The following is a 19331-nucleotide window of genomic DNA, read 5'->3' as shown; positions in this document are numbered from 1 at the left end:
CTGGGGACACCCCTACCTCTGCCCCCCACTCATGCGTGCTCTCTCTCTCTCAAATAAATAAATAAATAAAATCTTTTTAAAAATGTAAAAAAAAGAAAGAAAGAAAGCCAGACATTACATACTGAGTAAAAGGAATGCTGGTAAATAGACCTTTAGTGATGTAGTGGTAAGGTGTGGAAAGAGGGGTAGCGTTCTGCAGTCCCATGACTGGGTGTAAGTCTTTTAGTGAGCCTGTGCTCCTAGGCTTTGAACTTCACAAATGTTTCTCAGCCCCTACTACCCCAACCTTAGAGAAGACAAGATGGCTGGAGGGGGCTGGAGTTGGGTATTCACCTTTTCCCAGGTCATTTTAAATTCTGACAAAACCTAAACAGGTTAGGGTCTGATAAAATAGTTTCTCTTGAGGGCAGGCTTTCTTAAGAACAGAATGTTCTTTGTTTCAAAATGGTTACTTTTCCTATGGGAAACCCAAGGGGATTTTTCTCTGATCTTTCCTGTGAAGACCTAGTAGACTTCAGGAGATAAAACTCACAAAAATGAGGGGACCCCCTTAGGGTTTTTAGCTCATAGGCCTGTCCACCGGCAATTTATCAATTGCAATTCAGGTTTTCCTACCTTGGCACTGGTTTCCACAGAGGTTTTTGTTTGCAGGGTTTTGTCCTGTTAAATTGTGATTTTCTATTCACGGGTTGTCTCCAATTTTAGGGGAAGCAGTTTGTCCTCTCCTCACTTCTCTGACAGATCTAAGAAAAGCTATTGATTTTTTAGTTTGTTCAGTTTTAATTTGTTGTTAGGGCAGACTGGTGACTTCCAAGGTCCTTATGTGCCTGACTAGAAATTGGAAGTCTGCTTGAATGTTTTTATTTATTTATTTATTTATTTATTTTTAAAGATTTTATTTATTTATTTGACAGAGAGAGACACAGCGAGAGAGGGAATACAAGCAGGGGGAGTGGGAGAGGGAGAAGCAGGCTTCCCGCCGAGCAGGGAGCCTGATGCGGGGCTCGATCCCAGGACCCTGGGATCATGACCTGAGCCGAAAGCAGACGCTTAACCAACTGAGCCACCCAGGCGCCCCATGAATACCAGTTTTTATCCTCAACAGTCATAGCAAACACACATTTTGTTTGTTTCTATGCCTCAGTTAGTTCTCAAATGATTAATTGATCTCAAATGATCAAGTACTTGGTAAGCAGTACTGACATAAGATCAACCTAGTTAAGAGGCTGGGCCTCACCTACGTGGGTCTAGAAACTGGATCTTTTTCAGTTACTTGTGCTGATGGCCTCATAGTTACTGATTCATAATAAGCTCACAAGAAATCGAGGTATGAATTAGAATGATAATTGATTTTCTCATGGGACATTCCTTTCTTTCTTTTTAAAGATTTATTTATTTTGGGGGGGAGGGGCAGAGGGAGAGGGAGAGAGTGTCTTAGGCAGACTCCACGCTGAGCCCAGAGCCCGATGTTGGGCTCAATCCCACAATCCTGAGATCATGACCTGAGCCAAAACCAAGAGTCAGATGCTTAACCGACTGTGCCACCCAGGTGCCCCTGGGACATTCCTTTCTATGATTTAGATATCCAAGTCTCCTAAGTGGGTACTTCCAGACTTCCAAGTATGAGAGTAGAAAAAAGCTTAAGGATTTTGTCATCCAAGTAATGGAAAATGCTTGTGTGAGCTGTCTCCACCCACAATAGAGAAAAACCTCTCTAGGGACTGGAAATTTCATACCGTTCTGATCCAATGTTATTATTAGTCTAATAATTGTGACTACTACTAATAAAGACACCATATATGGGATGATTCTTTGTGCCAGGAACTGTGCTAAGCACTTAATCCTCAGAAAATCTTCAGAGATAAAGATAATTACACTTTGGTAGATTAGGAAGGTTAAATGATTTAATCAAGATCACCCACCCACTTAAGAAAACCCTGAGGCAGGATTCAAAAGCGGAGCTCTCTGAGCCCACCAGTATACTCTATGGACTCTAAACCATTTTTGGACTATTTTTTTAGTTTCTATTTATTTATTTATTTATTTTAGAATTTTTATTTATTTATTTTATTTTTTATTTTTTTAAGATTCTATTTATTTATTTGACAGAAAGAGACACAGCAAGAGAGCGAACACAAGCAGGGGGAGTGGGAGAGAGAGAAGCAGGCTTCCCGCGGAGCAGGGAGCCCGATGCGGGGCTTGATCCCAGGACCCTGGGATCATGACTTGAGCTGAAGGCAGATGCTTAACGACTGAGCCGCCCAGGTGCCCCTTTAGTTTCTATTTAAACCAAATCCTTTGTGTTAAACACATTCTTTATTCTGATAGGTTATTGTAAATAAAGTTATACATGATTCAGTTTTAGCTTTGGCCAGTTAATAAGGGTGATTGTGAAAAGTTTTCTACGAAATTTATAACCTAGAATATATTAAGCATATAAAAGAAGTGTAGAGAATATGTAATAAATGCTTATGTACCCACTGTGAGGATTCTTGTACATTAGCATCAGTCTCTTCTTTATAAAGAGGTTCTTTTCTTTAAAAAAATTAATGATCATTTATTTATTTTAGAGAGAGAGAGTGCACATGAGTGGAGGGAGAGGGAGAGAATCCTCAAGCAGATCCCCTGCCAAGTGTGGAGCCCGGGACTCAATCCCAAGACCACAAGATCGTGACCTGAGCTGAAACCAAGAGTTGGCCGCCTAACCTACTGAGCCACCCGGGTGTCCCAGAGATTCTTTTAAAATATAAATCAATCAGGTCACTTTTCTTCTTGAAACCCTGTGATGCCTTTCCACAACTAAATACATACCTCAGAGTACCTCATAGTACCAACCACTAAGCCCTACACAATCTCTGACCATTTTCCCTCTAGTTATTCACACCCCGGCCTCGCTCACCTTGCTGTGCCTTCACGGGGTCAAGCATTTCCTGTCTCAGAGCCTTTGTGCCTACCTCCCCCTCCGTCTGCACCACTCTGGTCTCAGTATACTCATAGGATTAAGTTTAGTTTATAAACAGTGGCATAAACAATATGGACACTTATTCATCCCTCATGTTCAAGACACCTTGAGGTAGGCATTCCAGAGATAGTATAAAGTCCATGGTTTCAAAGAACCCACATCCCTTCTATCTTGTTGCTTTGTCCTGTGTGGCTTCCATTGTCAGACTCATCTCCCAGCCCCGGTCAGCCACAGGGATTCCAGTCATCATGTTTGAGCTTGAGCCAACAGGAAGGAGGAAGACGGAAAGAGCACTCTGTGTTTCTATGAAATGGTGGATAAAGGAGGAAACAGAACACCTCATTTTTTAAAAAAAAGTTTTTCTGAAGTTAAACCTTGCTGTCTAAGGACAATCCCATCTACCTTCATGGCAGCCTTAGAGGGCAATTATAAGGTGCTTTTTTAAACTGAACTTGTTTCTAATCACCCTGCTAGTAAAAGTCTAGTTGAGCTTGATCTTTTTGTGCCACCTATGGTCCAGGAGTATTCAGATTTCTTTTGTTTTAGCAAAAGAAGCCTTTTTAAAAATTAAAAATGAATGCTATAAATATTTTTATATAATCACTTTATTAACTGGTCAAAGCTAAAACTGAATCATTTGTTAAGATTTTTATTTATTTATTTGTCAGAGAGAGAGCACAAGCAGGGGGAGTGGCAGGCAGAGGGAGAAGCAGGCTCCCTGCTGAGCAAAGACCACCCCCCTCAGGTGGAACGTGATCCCAGGATCCTGGGATCATGACCTGAGCCGAAGGCAGACGCTTAACCGACTGAGCCTCCCAGGCGCCCCTAAAACTGAATCATTTATAAATAGTTTTATAATAACCTATCTGAAAAATGAATGTGTTTAACACAAACAGGTTGGTCTAAATAGAAACAAACAACAGATAATCCAAGAATTGTTGAGTCCATATAGTATTTATAAAATAAACTCCAATATATACAAAATGTATTTATTGTTATTTATATATTAAAATTTATAGCATTCACTTATTATGAAGTTAGTCAATGGAAACAGTATTTTTGATGAGCACAAAAATGTTGTAGAAAGGGTTTATTATAGTTGCAGAAAGCCTCTGAAATAAACCTATTTCTACATTTGTTTTGGTTGTACAGTATTAAGAAAAATATGATTTATAGACTAGTAGCCAGAAATGGTTTCAGGTTTTTGCATTGTTTGGGTTATCTTAATTTTATGATTTTTCATTGATTAAACAGAGATGACAAGAGAGGATGTATTCTGAAATACACATAAGCATCCACAAGTTAGCACACAGACTTCCAACATGTTAAACTTTGGTAGATAGTGTATGAAAGAGCACTGCATGTTTTTGTACAATTTCTTAAATGTTTTGAATAAGTAAGGAAATACTTCTCCCTATATTTAGGATAAACACATTGTTGTTTATTGGCTTTTTAAAAAAACTGCTTTGTTGAAATTTAAATGCTGTAAATTTTAAGTGTAAAATCCAATGAATTTAGTAAATTTATAGACTTGTGTAACCATTACCAATCCAGTTTTAGAACCTTTCTATTGCCTCAAAAACCTAGCTGCAAACTTATGCTTCCTGCACCCCCTGCACCCCCTTCTCTAATTTCCCAAACTTCCAGGGAGAAGGGTAGTTGGTCTCCTGGAAGCTGATGTGTTCGTGTCTGTGTAAAAATATGCATGGTCTATGTGCCTGTAAAAAGTGTTCAATATAGGGACGCCTGGGTGGCTCAGTCAGTTAAGCGGCTGCCCTGGACTCAGGTCATGATCTCGGGGTCCTGGGATCGAGCCCCACATCGGGCTCCTTGCTCAGCGGGGAGCCTGCTTCTCCCTCTGCCTGCTGCCACCCCCGCTGTGCGCGCTCTCTCACACACAAATAAATAAATAAAATCATTTAAAAAAGTGTCTAATATAGCTATAGAACTTGTAGTGAAAGGTGAAAGCTAAAAGTGATTTTGTCATTGGGAGGCCTGTGAGCAAATTCATTTTATGCGCTGTGTAATAATGTACAATTGGTATCGGAGCGTGTAACATGTTGACCTGGAATGTTCCTGTGGTATCAGAGGACAGTTCTGATGTCCAGCGTTTTCACCATCTAATGACATCTTATTGATTGGCAAGTTGCAGGTGACATTGTCTGGGGCCTTTGATGCGTCCCAGAAGGGAGACTTACAATCCCAACGAAATTGAGGACATACTTGCCCTGATACTGAAACTTCCGTTAGCGGTTTCACACACAGAATCCCCTGTGTAGTCAAAGCATAATTGCTGCCATCAAACTGCTGAAAAAGTTGGCCTTTGTGTCCCTCAGTAAAAGACGCAACACTACCCAGGACTTTCGGCAGGTTGACTTCATGAGATTTAAAACTCCCTTTTTGTGGAGCTGTTAAGGTGACAAGGCTCTTTCAAAAAAATACAGGTGACACCTGTCTGGTAGACTGACTAAGCAAGTGCGGAAAAGGCACTAGGGAAGAGTAGTAGTACTTATTCACGAAGTGTTCGGCGACGAGGGCAGCTGGTCGTACTGAAATGTGCCGTGGCTACTAGTATAGTAGGTTGGAAAGAAGTCATGTAAAGGATAGGTGTGGGTAGAAGCTTCTTCCTCACTTAGCAAATGAGGAAGCCCCGCCAGTTGTCCGGGAGGGCCAGGAGCGGAGATACGTGGTTCTCCATGGCTGACCCCATGTTGCAAGACCATCTTGCTGAAACAGGGGGACCAAGAGGAAAGACCCCCTTGCTGAGATCTGTGCAGCGTGGACTGCTGTTACCTGATGTGTTCAGTACCACCTCCTATCCAGACCTTTTATCCTCTCAGGAACAAACAGGCCTGGATTCTTAACGTGCCCCTGATTTGTTGCTGGCCCAGCCACAAGCTTTACTCCTTGCATTGCACCCCAACCGTGCATGCCCCCACCCCTAGCCCCCAGGGCCTTAGCCCACATGGAGGGCCTCAGGGCGGGGGGCCAGCCTGGGCTCGGGAGCCTGAGGCTGCGTGCTCAGCCCTGGTTCAGATCTCTGAGACTGGCAGGCTAGTGCACTCTGGCGCAGCCCTGATGAAGCCAAACAGCCCTGGACGAGTCCAGAACATCGGCTTTGCTGGCTGCGCCACAAGGCAAATCCTTGATCCCTAGGCCTACAGGCTCTTCGCACACTGTCAAGTTTTGTCTCCTGCCCCACCTCCCTTTGGCCTTCTCACTAAGCACTTCAGGCAGAGGAAGACCTGGAAACTTTGAAGCCCCGTGAGCCACCCAACCACTGTACCTGCAAGCACTGGGACCACCCCTCTTCTTGCCCCCCCCCGGGAGGGGGGCATGCTGATGGGTGATGCTGATGGTGTCATCACCACAGGATCGACTAAGACAGCTCATACCCAGGTTACTTAGGGACAGTTGGTATGTGGCATTACCACTCGAACCAAAGCTTCTGCCCAACTGTTGACCTTGATAAACAATGAATATTGATTAGTGATGAGCAGATGTAAGCAGGTAAATGCTGCCAAAAGCAAGACGGGAGCTGCTGCTCTCATTGACGTGGTGCAATCAGGCTACTGCAAGGTTCTGGAGAAAGGAAAGCTCCCAGAGCAACCTGTCCTCAGGAGCGCCAAATTCTTCAGCAGAGGCGCTAAGAAGATTAAGGATCTGTGTGGGGGAGCTTGGAGGAGGGGCAGCCGCTGTGTCTGGTAGCTTGAAGCCACATGGAAGTTCTAAATGCTAACAAATGCTTTAAAAAAAAAACAATGAATGGGCCTAGGGCAGGGGTTCACACCCCCTTCTCTTGCTGGCACTGATCAAAGGGTGTTGGGAACTTGATGGCACTTAAAGTTGTCAGAACTGTCAGTCCTTAATTGCAGTGGGGCACAAGTTACCGTCGTTCCTGGGGTCTCCCATCTGCATAGTCAAAATCTACTTTGGATGTGGAAACACATTTCAAGTTGGACTATGGATTGATGCGAGTATATGGCTGAGCTCTTTTGAGCCAATATACGGAAGATGTAACTGAGAATGCTGAATGCATTATAGGAAGTATATTTTTAAAAAATTCCTCAAGCCAATTTGCAGTCAAATTGACCCCGTTCCCACCCCAGGCTCCAGGCAACCACTGATCTACTTCCTGACTTGACAGCTTTGCCTTCTCTAGGCGTTTTGCTAAATGGAATCCTACCATCTTTTTCTGCTTGGCGTCTCTCATTGAGCATGTTTTTGAGGTTCATCTGTCTTATAGCATGAATCATTCATTTTTATTCCTGAATAGTATTCTATTGTTTGGATATACCAGATTTTGTTTATCTTCTTGCCAGTTGACAGACATTTGGGTTGTTTCCAATTTTTGGCTATTGTGAATAATGCTACTCTTAACATTTGTTTACAGGTTTTGTGTGAATATATGTTATTATTTCTTTCACATAGATTCCTAGGAGTGAAGTCGCTGAGTTATATGGTAAATTTGTGTTTCACTTTTTAAGAAACTGCCGAACTATTTTTCCAAAGTAATTGTACCATTTTACATTCCTACCAGCAATGTATGGGGATTCCAGGTTTTCCACATTCTTTCACTAACACTCGTTAATTGTGTCTTTTTGATTATAGCCATTTTAGTGGTATGAAGTGGTATCTCACTGTGACTTTAATTTATATTTCCATAATGACCAATGATGTTGAACATCTCTTCATGTGCTTATTGGTCATTCACATATTTTTGCTGAAATGTCTACATAAATCTGTTTGCCCATTTTTAAAACTAGGTTATTTTTTTGATATTGAGTTGTAAGTGTTCCTTATAAATTCTGGATACAAATTGTTCTTCTGTACTACACTTTTTTAAAAAAAAAGGCATATGCAGTATTTACATTTTTAATTTCACTATGGAATGGAACCAAAAAGGTAAATAACATTTATTTATTTATTTGGGGAAAAAATATCCATGCTACGATTCAAGTTGTTTATCAGTTATATGATTTGCAAATAATTTCTCTAAATGGCTAAACTATCTTAAAAACAACATTTATATAAAAGGTTTTTGGAGTCACTGAAGCCTCCCTTTGGTACTCTAGGATTATCAGACCACACTAGAATCCCACGCACCGCTAGTGAGCATTTCAGTGGCGTTTAAACTCAGCAAGCTGAGTGACTCATCTCCCGCTGAATCAAAGGGACTTTGCAATTAACCAAATGCCCTTCTAATTTTGTAAATGAACTCAAATGACTTACTTGCAATGCAAGGTTTTTTGGAGCACTGGAGGCAGAGCTTAAATTGAGGATAAACAAAACCATCGGGAGTCATGGAGTTCAGGTAAGGCAAGAGAACAAAGAGAGAAAGTCATTATTTCCTGATAAGATTGGGGTTTTATTTGCTGGCTCTTGATCAAGGAATTTAAACATCAAAGAGAAGTGAGGAAGAACTGAACTATGTAGAAACCTGGCTTTAATAATAGAAGTCCACCTCAAGGACTGTTGTTTTAAATAACAACAACAACAACAAAAAAAAAAACCTCATGCTGTTAAGGGAATTGGACTGTGTTCAGTGTATAAGGGCCAACTTTGCACATTTCCCTCAAACCACCCCCTGCCTCCTTTGAATTTATGATTTAGATACATTTCTTTTTGTATACCCCGTTAAACTTACTCTCATTTGTTCATTTAACAATGAATTTACTAAGTACCTATTATAAAGCTAGAAACTGGCCTTAAAATGTAATTCACACCCTTTTAAGGAAAATACTTAAGTAAGCAGTTATAAAATCATGGACTAAGTACTAAAACATATTTTATAAGTATGTATATTTATAAGTATAAAAATAATACCGTGAAACCAAAAATTGTTTCTTTGAAAAGATCAACAAAACTGATAGACCTTTAACTACATTCACTAAGGACAAAGAGAGAAGACTCAAATTACTAACATCAGTTGGGACATTACTACTGATTTTATAGAAATACACATGTTATAAAAGAAAACTGTGAACAATTGTCCGTCAACAAATTAGATAACCTAATTAAGAGGGACAAATTCCCAGAAACATACAATCTGCCAAATGAACTCATGAAGAAATAGAAAAGTTGAGGGGCACCTGGCTGGCTCAGCTGATGGTGTGTGTTACTCTTGATCTCGGAGTCGTGAGTTCGAGCCCCACGTTGGGTGTAGAGGCTACTTAAAAATAAAATCTTAAGGCAACCCTCTTGGGTCCCCTCCCTCTTTGGGAGCTTTGTACTATTGCTCAATAAATTTTGCTACCCACCAAAAAAATTTTTTTGAATTTAAAAAATAAAAAAATAAATAAAATCTTAAAAAAGAAAAAGAAATAGAAAACCTGAATAGACCTACAACTGGCAAGGAGTTAAATCAGTAATAAAAACCTCCCAACAAAGAAAAGCAATGGACCAAGTGGCTTCACAGGTAGATTCTACCAAATATTTAAAGAACTAACACCAATCCGTCTCAAACGCTTCCAAAAAATTAAAGAGAAGGGAACACTTCCTAACTTATTCTGTGAAATCAGCATTCCCTGATACCAAAACTACATAAAGACACTATAAGAAAAAAAGAACTATGGACTACTATCCTTTGTGAATAAAGATGCAAAAATTCTTTTTTTTTTTTTTTTAAGAATTTATTTATTTATTTGACAGAGAGAGACACAGCGAGAGAGCGAACACAAGCCGGGGGAGTGGGAGAGGGAGAAGCAGGCTTCCCGCGGAGCAGAGAGCCCGATGTGGGGCTCGATCCCAGGACCCTGGGATCATGACCTGAGCCGAAGGCAGACGCTTAACGACTGAGCCACCCAGGCGCCCCAAAGATGCAAAAATTCTTAACATAATACTAGCAAATTGAATTCAGCAACTTATTAAAAGGATTATAAGCCATGACCAGGTGGGATTTAACCCTGGAATGTGAGGATGGTTCAACTTATGAAAAACAATCAATGCACTATACCACATTATTAGAATGAAGGGGAAAAAATTACATGATCATCTCGTGTAGCAAATATATTTGCAGAAAAGATATTTCACAAAATCGACACCCTTTTATGACAAAAAAATACTCAATAAACTAAGAATAGAAGGAAACTTTCTCAACATGATAGAGGTCATATATGAAAGATTCACAGCTAACATACTTAGTGGTGAAAGACTGAAAACTTTACCCTTAAAATCAGATACAAGACAAAGATGCCTTCTTTTCCCACTTACATTCAACACGGTATTGGAAATTCTAGCTAGAGCAATTAGGCAAGAGAAAGAAATGCATCCAAATTGGAATGTAAGTAAAATTATCTCTGTTCACAGATGGTATGATCTTTTCTTTTTTTTTTTTCTTTTTTTTTTTTAATGAGAGAGAGAGTGTGCACACATGAGGGTGCGGGAGATTGGGGGGGTAGAGGGAGAAGAACAGAGAGAATCCCAAGCAGGCTCCACTCTCAGCATAGAGCCTGTCACGGGGCTCAATCTCACAACCTTGAGATCATAACCTGAGCTGAAATTAGAGTTGGTTGCTTAACCAACTGAGCCACCCAGGCACCAGATGGTATGATCATATATGTAGAAAACCCAAAAGATTGCACACACACAAAGAAATTGTTAGAGCTAATGAACGAATTCAGCAAAGTTGCAGGCTACAAAATCAACATGCTGAAATCACTTGCTTTTCTATACTGCATCAATGAACAATCTGAAAAGAAAATTAAGAAAACAATTTCATTTACAATAGTATAAAAAACAATAAAATACTTAGCAATAAATGTAATCAAGAAGGTGAAAGACTTGTACACTGAAAACTACAAAACATCGCTGAAAGAAATTAAAGAAAACATAAATAAGTGGAAAGACATCCTATGTTCATGAATTAGAATATTTAATATTGTTAAGATGACAGTGCCACCCAAAATGATTTATAGATTGAGTATAATTATCAAAATCCCAATGGCATTTTTTGCAAAAATAGAAAAACCCATTCTAAAATGCATCTGAATCTCAAGGGACCCTGGATAGCCGAAATAATCTTGAAAATGAAGAACAAAGTTAGAAGTGTCACACTTTCTGAGTCTAAAACTTACTACCAAGCTAGTATAACCACAACACTGTAGTACTGGCATAAGGATAGGCATATAGAACAATGGAATAGAATAAAGAGCTCCAAAATAACTCCATGCCTATATGGTCAATTGATTTTCAACAAGGGTACAAAGATCATTTAATGGGAAAAGGATAGTCTTTTCAAGAAATTGTGCTGGGAAAACTGTATATCCACATGCCAAAGAATGAAGTTGGATCTTTTCTTTACACCATGGACAGAAAACACTCAAAATGGATCAGAGACCTAAAGGTAAGAGCTAAAACTGGAAAATCCTTAGAAGAACACATAGGTGAAAATCATGACACTCACTGTATTTGGCGATGATTTCTTGGATGTGACACTGTTGCTTATTTTACGGGATGAGGGATGGAAACATCCTTGGCTCATGACCATTACATGACAATAACAACCCTCAAATATTATGACCACAAAAAGGCTACTGGACATTTCCAAACATCCTCTGTGTGTCGGGGGAGGCATTATGAAAATATTTATGAAATACATATGAAAATATTTATGAATAAAATTATTTGCTTTCTGAAATTTGTTTCAAAATCATTTGTGGGAGGGCACCTGGGTGGCTCAGTCAGTTAAGCGTCTGCCTTCGGCTCGGGTCATGATCCCGGGGTCCTGGGATTGAGCCCTATGTTGGGCTCCCTGCTCAGCGGGGGGCCTGCTTCTTCCTCTCCCTCTGCCCCTCCCACCCAACTCGTGCTCTCCCTCTCTCTCTCTCTCTCAAATAAATAAATAAAAACTTGAAAGTATTCTTAAGGAAAATAATTTGTGGGAAAGGGAGAGAAAAGGGAAATATGAATAAAATTAAGACTGGCCACTAGTTGCTGATCAGTCCATTGGGGCTCATCATATTTTTTTCCTACTTGTGTAATGTTTGTAATTTTCCATAATAACACGAAAAAGTAAAAAAGGTGACAGATATATTTGAGGATCTTGTTTTCAGCACTTTTGCAGCATTAGAGACTCTGAAACTACCCAGCTACATAATATCTAAAAATACTTCACTCAATATTAAAACCTACTTTTAGATGATTGAGTCCACTAGGATCCGTAATGGCGCAAAGACCGAGCAGGTAAGCTAATGCCTGGAGTCCCTGGGTATCTGGGATGTACAGTGGTCTTTGTGATCTGAGCTGCACTGCACAGAGGGGATGGGGTCAACGCCTTGAGTTTGCATAAAATGGAAGCATAATGCCTAGACCCAGAAGTATACCCTCAGAAAGGGCAAACTAGAAAGGAACCTAGGCCACAAGAAAACATTGCTATCTTGACCTACACTATGAATGGACATTTTAAAAAGAAGAAAAAAAAACCTCCCCTGAGAATTTGTAGCCACTGGCCAAATCTTATGCTATTTGGGAGCTGAATCTATATTCTTTACCTGATCCAAAAACGCGAGCCTATAATTTAATTATGAGGATCGGTAATATCTCCAGGTGTCTGAGAGAAGGAAATCCAGACTTTTCCAGATGAATGTACCCTCAACTAGGCCTCAAAGAATTCCTACAGGTAGGCTGCCCAAAAAACTTAAAAAATTATAAAACACATCAACGAGCAAGCCATAGATAACAGAACCAGAACCACAAAGACTTCAGATATTATAATTATCAGAATTAAAATGAAAAATAATTCTGCTTAAAGTGCCTTAAAATGTAAAAAAAAAAAAAAAAAAGAAGATACTGAAAACATGAACGAGAATAGGAGACTATCAAATAATTAGGCCAGTTTGAAGAACAAAATATTAGTTTTAGAAATGAAAAGGATCCCTAATCATTGAAGTTAAGAATTTGGATAAAAGGTAAATACAATTGTATAGAGAATAGAGAAGATGTATCTGAAGAAATTATATAAGATACAACACAGAGAGATAAAGATATGGAAAATATGTGAGGGCTAAGAGACGTGGAGGAGTAGTAAGAAGGCCCATCAGAGTGTACCCGTGTCTTCCTGTTTGCTGTGAAGGGAGTAGCTACGTCCTTAGCCAGAACTTAGTAGGGACTTTTTTTTAGGATTAACATGATTTAATTCATTATCAGTCTTTTTTTTTTTTTTTAAGATTTTATTTATTTGACAGAGAGCACAAGCAGGGGGAGTGGCAAGCAGAGGGAGAGGGAGGAGCAGGCTCCCCGCTGAGCAGGGAGCCCAACATGGGGCTTGATCCCAGGACCCCGGGATCATGACCTGAGTGGAAGGCAGATGCCTGAGCCACCCAGGTGCCCCCATTATCGGTCATAAATTGCTGAGGTTGGGAAGGCCAGGATAGTAGCTTGAATCTCACACACTTTTGTTGAGGACAAATGTAATTTAGGGAAACTCTATTACTGAGCAGGGAGCGGTGAAAGCACCGACCTTATCCAGCAGTGCTGAAGACCTTCCCAAAGGCAGCTGGTGAGACCAGGCACTTCACAGCCAAAGGTCCACTCCAGTGGCTCCCAGTGCCCACTGCCCCCCTTACAGAGGGGAGGCACAGAGACCTCTAGAGGCACTAGGGAGGCAAGATGAGCTGGGGGGGCTTCCCCACCAATGTGCTGTGTCTCTGCCTCAGTATCCCCATTCACACAACACAGCTAGCCACACATCCCTAGGCAGAGCTGAACAGCACTGTCTCTCACTACCTCCACCCTTTTGTAAGTGGCCAGCCTCATCCCTGCCTTACAGACAGTGAGCCTGACTCTGGTTCTCTGCTTTGTGTGGTTTGAGTTCCTTTTATTTGGCCGAACTCCTCACCACCATTCCCGGCTTTTCTTTCTTTCTTTTTTTTTTAAAGATTTTATTTATTTGAGAGAGAGAGAGCACAAGAGAGGGTAGGGTCAGAGGGAGAAGAAGACTCCCTGCTGAGCAGGGAGCCTGATGTGGGACTCCATCCTGGGACTCCGAGATCATGACCTGAGCCGAAGGCAGTCGCTTAACCAACTGAGCCACCCAGGCACCCCATTCCCTGCTTTTCTAGACCGAAGTCCCTCAACCTGCAAGCTTTAGTTAAATTCTTACCATTTGGGGTTTCTTTCATGGAGATATCTATCTTGGATTTGCAACTGCCTAGACTTTCTTGTTTTTCTTCTTTTGTGTTGATATGCATGGTTCAGGGAGATTTTGAAGGGTGAGCAAATTCATTCTACCTTCTCTGTCCAAATTTTTTTTTTCTTAGCAGTTTCTACAGGAAATAATGGTGTCATTATTTCTATATCAGCACTAATGTAGAGCCAAAATGTGAGCCTAAGTTGTTTACTAGCTGTATCACCTGGGATAAATTGCTTAATCTCATTATGCTTCAGTTTCATCTGCAACATAGAGATTTTAACAGAATTCACCTAAGGGCATTGTTGTGAAGATAAAGTGAGGTTTATTTTTTTTAATTTTTTAATTTTTTTAAGATTTTATTTATTTATTTATTTGACACAGAGAGAGAGACAGCTAGAGAGGGAATACAAGCAGGGGAAGCGGGAGAGGGAGAAGCAGGCTCCTGGCTGAGCAGGGAGCCCGATGCGGGGCTCGATCCCGAGACCCTGGGATCATGACCTGAGCCGAAGGCAGACGCTTAACCGCTGAGCCACCCAGGTGCCCCAAGCGAGGTTTAAAAAAAAAAAAAACCTCATAAAACTTAAAGGCACTTAGAACAGTACTTAATAAATATTAGCTGTTATGATTGGCGTTGGGTAAAAGTCGAAGTTACCTTATGTTTTCCAAATACACATGATTTTATTTTTATTTTTATAAAATATACCCTGTGACATGGGTATTATCACCCCTAATGTGAGGAAAGAAATTGAGGCACAAAAGGGTCAAATAGCAAAAACTCTTGAGGTGAGATAAAACTTGGGTCCATCTAGATCGGCTGTGGCTTTGTCACACATAGAATAATGGATGTATGTTTCCTGGTCTAATATGGGTTCTGGATGAAGTTATATGTGTTTGGCTTTGCTGACATCATCTATCATTATATAAAGCATGACAGACAGATGTGAAAAAATTCTAAGTGTAATGAATCATGTGTCATTTAATGCTCATTACACTTTGACTTCATTCACAACCAAGAACAAATTCTTCCCTCTGCAGGCAATAAAGTGTTTATAGTAGTCACTAATGGATCATGTGGAAGAGGTCAGTCACAGATGAAAACCCTGTCCCATTTTTATAGCATGGCAGATTCAGGTAAGGGTGGAGAGGCCCCTGAATTGCATATGATAAACTTACTTTTATTATTCAGTCAATAAACTTTTATCAATTATCTGTTGTGTTCAAGGCTCTGAGAGAGGCAATATTTAGGATATACAGGAAGGGGGAAGGCATTACTTTCTTACAATTTCCATCACTGACACCAAAAGGTTTTCAGCTTCTCAGGTTCAAGATCTTGAAGTCAGCTCTAGCTCTCTTTCGCCTTCAATGTTCTATCAGTTACCAGGTACTATAAACTCCTTCTTCACAATGTTTCCCTCATTATCCTTCCCTCGAAATTTTTTCCACCATTGTTCTGGTTCAGTCTTTATTTTGTTCATTTCCAAATTGATTTCTGCTGTCCCATATCCCCCATCCATTCTATATGTGGACAGATCAATCATTTTAACGCTGCTTTGACAGTATCATCCCTCTACACTGAACTTTCATTAATTTCTCACTCTCAAGATAAGTTTAGTGTCCTTAGCTTGGCATTTGAGGCGTCCACAATTTGGCCCCAGAAAATTCTCCCATGTATCTTTTAGTATGTTACCGAGAATACAACCTTTGAGATGCTTCTTGGGGGATAGTTTCCATGAGTAAATGCTGTATACATGTTCTGTGATGATGAAATCTACTTAATTAACTTGTTTTAATCTGGCACTTCTCCATCCTTCTATTCCTCATATATCCATAGAGCCTTTTGTTTAAGTAAACTTTTTTTAAAAAGTTTATTTATTTAAGTAATCTCTACACCCAGTGTGGGGCTTGAACTTGCAACGCCGACATCAAGAGTCGCACGCTCTACTGACTGAGCCAGCCAGGCACCCCATGTTTAAGTAAGCTTAGCAGGGAGCCTGTTGCGGGGCTCAATCCCAAGACCCTGGGATCATGACCTGAGCCGAAGGCTGATGCTTAGCCAACTGAGCCACCCAGACGTCCCTAAGTAAACTTTTTAAATTGGAGTGTTACATAGATCCAGAATAAGTACAGAACATCTACGTGAACAGCTTAATGTATAGTTATAAAGTGAATATACCTGTGTATCTGCCGCCCAGATCAAACACATATATACATATATACGTATGCACATTTGTGTGTTTAGTATCAATAACCCCAAGTCTCCATGCTCCACATGAGTCATTGTCCCTTCCAAAGGTAACTACTCTTTTGACTTCCATCACTGTACGCGAGTTTTATCTGTTTTTAATTTGTTTTTATGGAGATATAACTGACATATGTATTTGATCTGGGTGGCAGATACACAGGTGTTTTCACTTTGTAACTACACATCAAGCTGTTTACTGAGATTTTCCATACTTACTCTGGATGTGTGTTATACTTCAATTAAAAAGCTTACTTAAACAAAAGACTTTATGGATTTGTGAAATTTATTTGCAGCACTTTCAACATTGTTTTTAAAGTTTTTATTGATTTTAGAGAAAGAGAGCGAGAGAGACAGCACGAGCAGGAGAGGCAGAGGGAGAGGTAGAGAGAATCCCAAGCAGACTCTGTGCTGAGCATGGAGCCCCACATGGGGCTCGATCCCATAACCCCGAGATCATGACCTTAGCTGAAATCAAGAGTCAGACGCTTAACTGCTCAACTGACTGTGCCACCCAGGTGCCCCATGAACTCTCAACATTTAACCTTTTAGCCTATTTTGAAGGGATAAATGTTACATCCTCTATACCACTTCTGATTCTGCACGTTCATTATCAGTACCTAATCATGCCTGTTTTTTCCCTTGCTGCTTAATTTTTAGGGCTTGGTTACCTCTGTGAACTTTATAACCAAATGAATTATTTCTTGTTTGGTCTCTTGTCTGCTATATAAAGCAAATTATATGAACCCAGGTAGTCTGGCTCCACATCTGGGCTCTCAACACCTCCACCCCCCTAACACACACACACACACACACACACACACACACACAGTCTCTTTCTGTATTAATGCCTCCTTCTGTTCTCTTCTCCATGACTGTAAGACTTTGACAACTGGTTTGGGCATTTCCCTTCTCTCTAAGATGGTCACTACCTTGGCAAAGTCTGTGTTTATTTATTTATTTATTTTTATTTATTTTAAAAAATATTTGTGTATTTATTTGAGAGAGAGAGAGAGCACACACAGCAAGGTGGGGCAGAGAGGGGGGAGAGAGAATCTGAAGCACGCTCCGTACTGAGTGTGGAGCCTGATGCAAGACTCGATCTCAGGACGCTGAGATCATGACCTGAGCCGAAACCAGGAGTTGGACGTTTAACTGACTGTGCCACCCAGGCGCCCCTATTTATTTATTTCTAAGATTTTATTTTCAAGTAATCTCTACACCCTACATGGGGCTCAAACTCACAACACCGAGATCAAGAGTTGCATGCTCCACCAAATGAGCCAGCAGGTGCCCCCAAATCTGTGTTTATTTAGATGATCAGCCTATCACCCTAGCTTTTGTGCTCTTTGATCTTCTCAACTTCACCTTGAGGGTAGGCAGAATTTTAAAGATTCCTTTCTCCCCTAAACCCCAAGATTCCAGTTCATTTACTGGTTATTTAACCAGACATCATTCTAGGTTCTACTCTGAAGACTTTTGAAGTTGTAATTAAAGTCCCAAATTGGGGCGCTTGGGTGGCTCAGTCAATAAGCATCTGCCTTCGGCTCAGGTCATGATCCCAGGGTCCTGAGATCGAGCCCTGCATCGGGCTCCCTGCTCAGCGGAAAGCCTGCTTCTCCCTCTCCCACTCCCCCTGCTTATGTTCCCTCTCTCGCTATCTCTCTCTGTCAAATAAATAAAAATCTTAAAAAAAAAAAAAAAGTCCCAAATCAGTTGAGTCTAAAATAGTGAGATTATCAATGTGTGCCTGATTTAATTACATGAACCCTTTAAAAGGTAGAAGGAGAAGTCTGAGCGATTTGAAGTTTGAGAAGGACCTACTTTAAAGATGAAGGGAGTCACGTAAGAAGGAATGTGGGCAGCCTGGAGGAGATGGATGACGGCAAGGAAACAGGGACCTCAGTCCTAAAGCTGCAAAGAATTGGATTCTGCCAGTAATCCGACCTTAGCAGCAGATTCTTCAGAGAAGAGCCTTCCTTCAGGTAGGAGCCCATTTGGCTGACACTTTGATTTGGCCCCGTGATACACAGAACAGAGCCTGGCCTAGCCGTCCTAGATTCCTGACCTCCAGAATTGTGAGATAATAAATGTTGTTTTAAGATGCTAAATTGGTAGAAGACAAGTGTACCTCCCTTCCACCTCCATAATCCTACTGTCTAAACCCTGCGACCTTTTCAAAACCTGGAATGCCAGCCTTAAATGCCAGTTTCCTGTTCAGTGACCTCACCCTCATGTTTCAGCTCCTCAGCCTCCCCTCCATAGGTCCCCTTTCAACCTGTCTCTTCCTGGCTTCACTTTCTTACGGTGAATCATTTCGCACACTCAACTCCTTGCTCCATTTTTCTATGCCTTATCCACCCAGCAAAACCACATTCTCGAATTTATTCAACCTTCTAAACTTCTCTGTATTTATAAGTGGGAATTCTTTGTGAATGGGAATTCTTTGTGAACTCACTTGTGGCTTTGATGCTGCTTCATTTATAGAATTCAGTCTTACGGGTCCTTGGTGTTGCCGTGCAGTCTCTCTAGGTCCCTTATTACTATGGGGAGGACAAATTTTCCCTCCACCAATTCAGATCCCGTGGGGTCGGGGAGGAGCTGAAAGTTAACTGACAACAGATTAAAGTAGAAAAGATAAGGTTTATGGGGTTTATATACCAACTTGATAGGGGCAAAGTGGGGTAGGAGAGAGGACTTCCATGCCCACTTTTAGGAAAGACAAATGGGCTTTTAGAGAAATAAAGTATGACAGTTTGTGATAAAGCTTGTTTATGCAATTTCTTATCCAGGTGTGAGTGGTGGGTCTTTTTCCTGGCAGCGAAGCTTTCCTGAGAAGGGATTTATGGCTGTTTTACTCTCTGAAGGCTTTGCCTTTAGTCAGATAAGGGAAGCTCCAAGAAGGCTTCTTTCAGCATCAGTTATATCTCAAATGTCTTCAGTTTAATATAATATTCAAACCAACTCGGTGGGGCTGGGTGGTGATGTGGGGAACAAAG

The 19331-nt window shown here is 40.8% G+C and overlaps 1 protein-coding gene across 6 annotated transcripts in view; it reads left to right on the top strand.

Annotated features, from left to right (window-relative positions):
• ABCG2 (ATP binding cassette subfamily G member 2 (Junior blood group)) overlaps positions 1-19331 on the top strand; it is a 135165-nt gene that overhangs the window by 40986 nt on the left and 74848 nt on the right. The gene's annotated exons all lie outside the window — the stretch shown is intronic.

Source organism: Phoca vitulina, unplaced genomic scaffold (assembly GCF_004348235.1).
Source record: "Phoca vitulina isolate PV1807 unplaced genomic scaffold, GSC_HSeal_1.0 scaffold3, whole genome shotgun sequence".
Taxonomy (NCBI): domain Eukaryota; kingdom Metazoa; phylum Chordata; class Mammalia; order Carnivora; family Phocidae; genus Phoca; species Phoca vitulina.
Note: the sequence above shows the minus strand (reverse complement) of the source record. Positions and strands in the feature narration are given on the sequence as shown.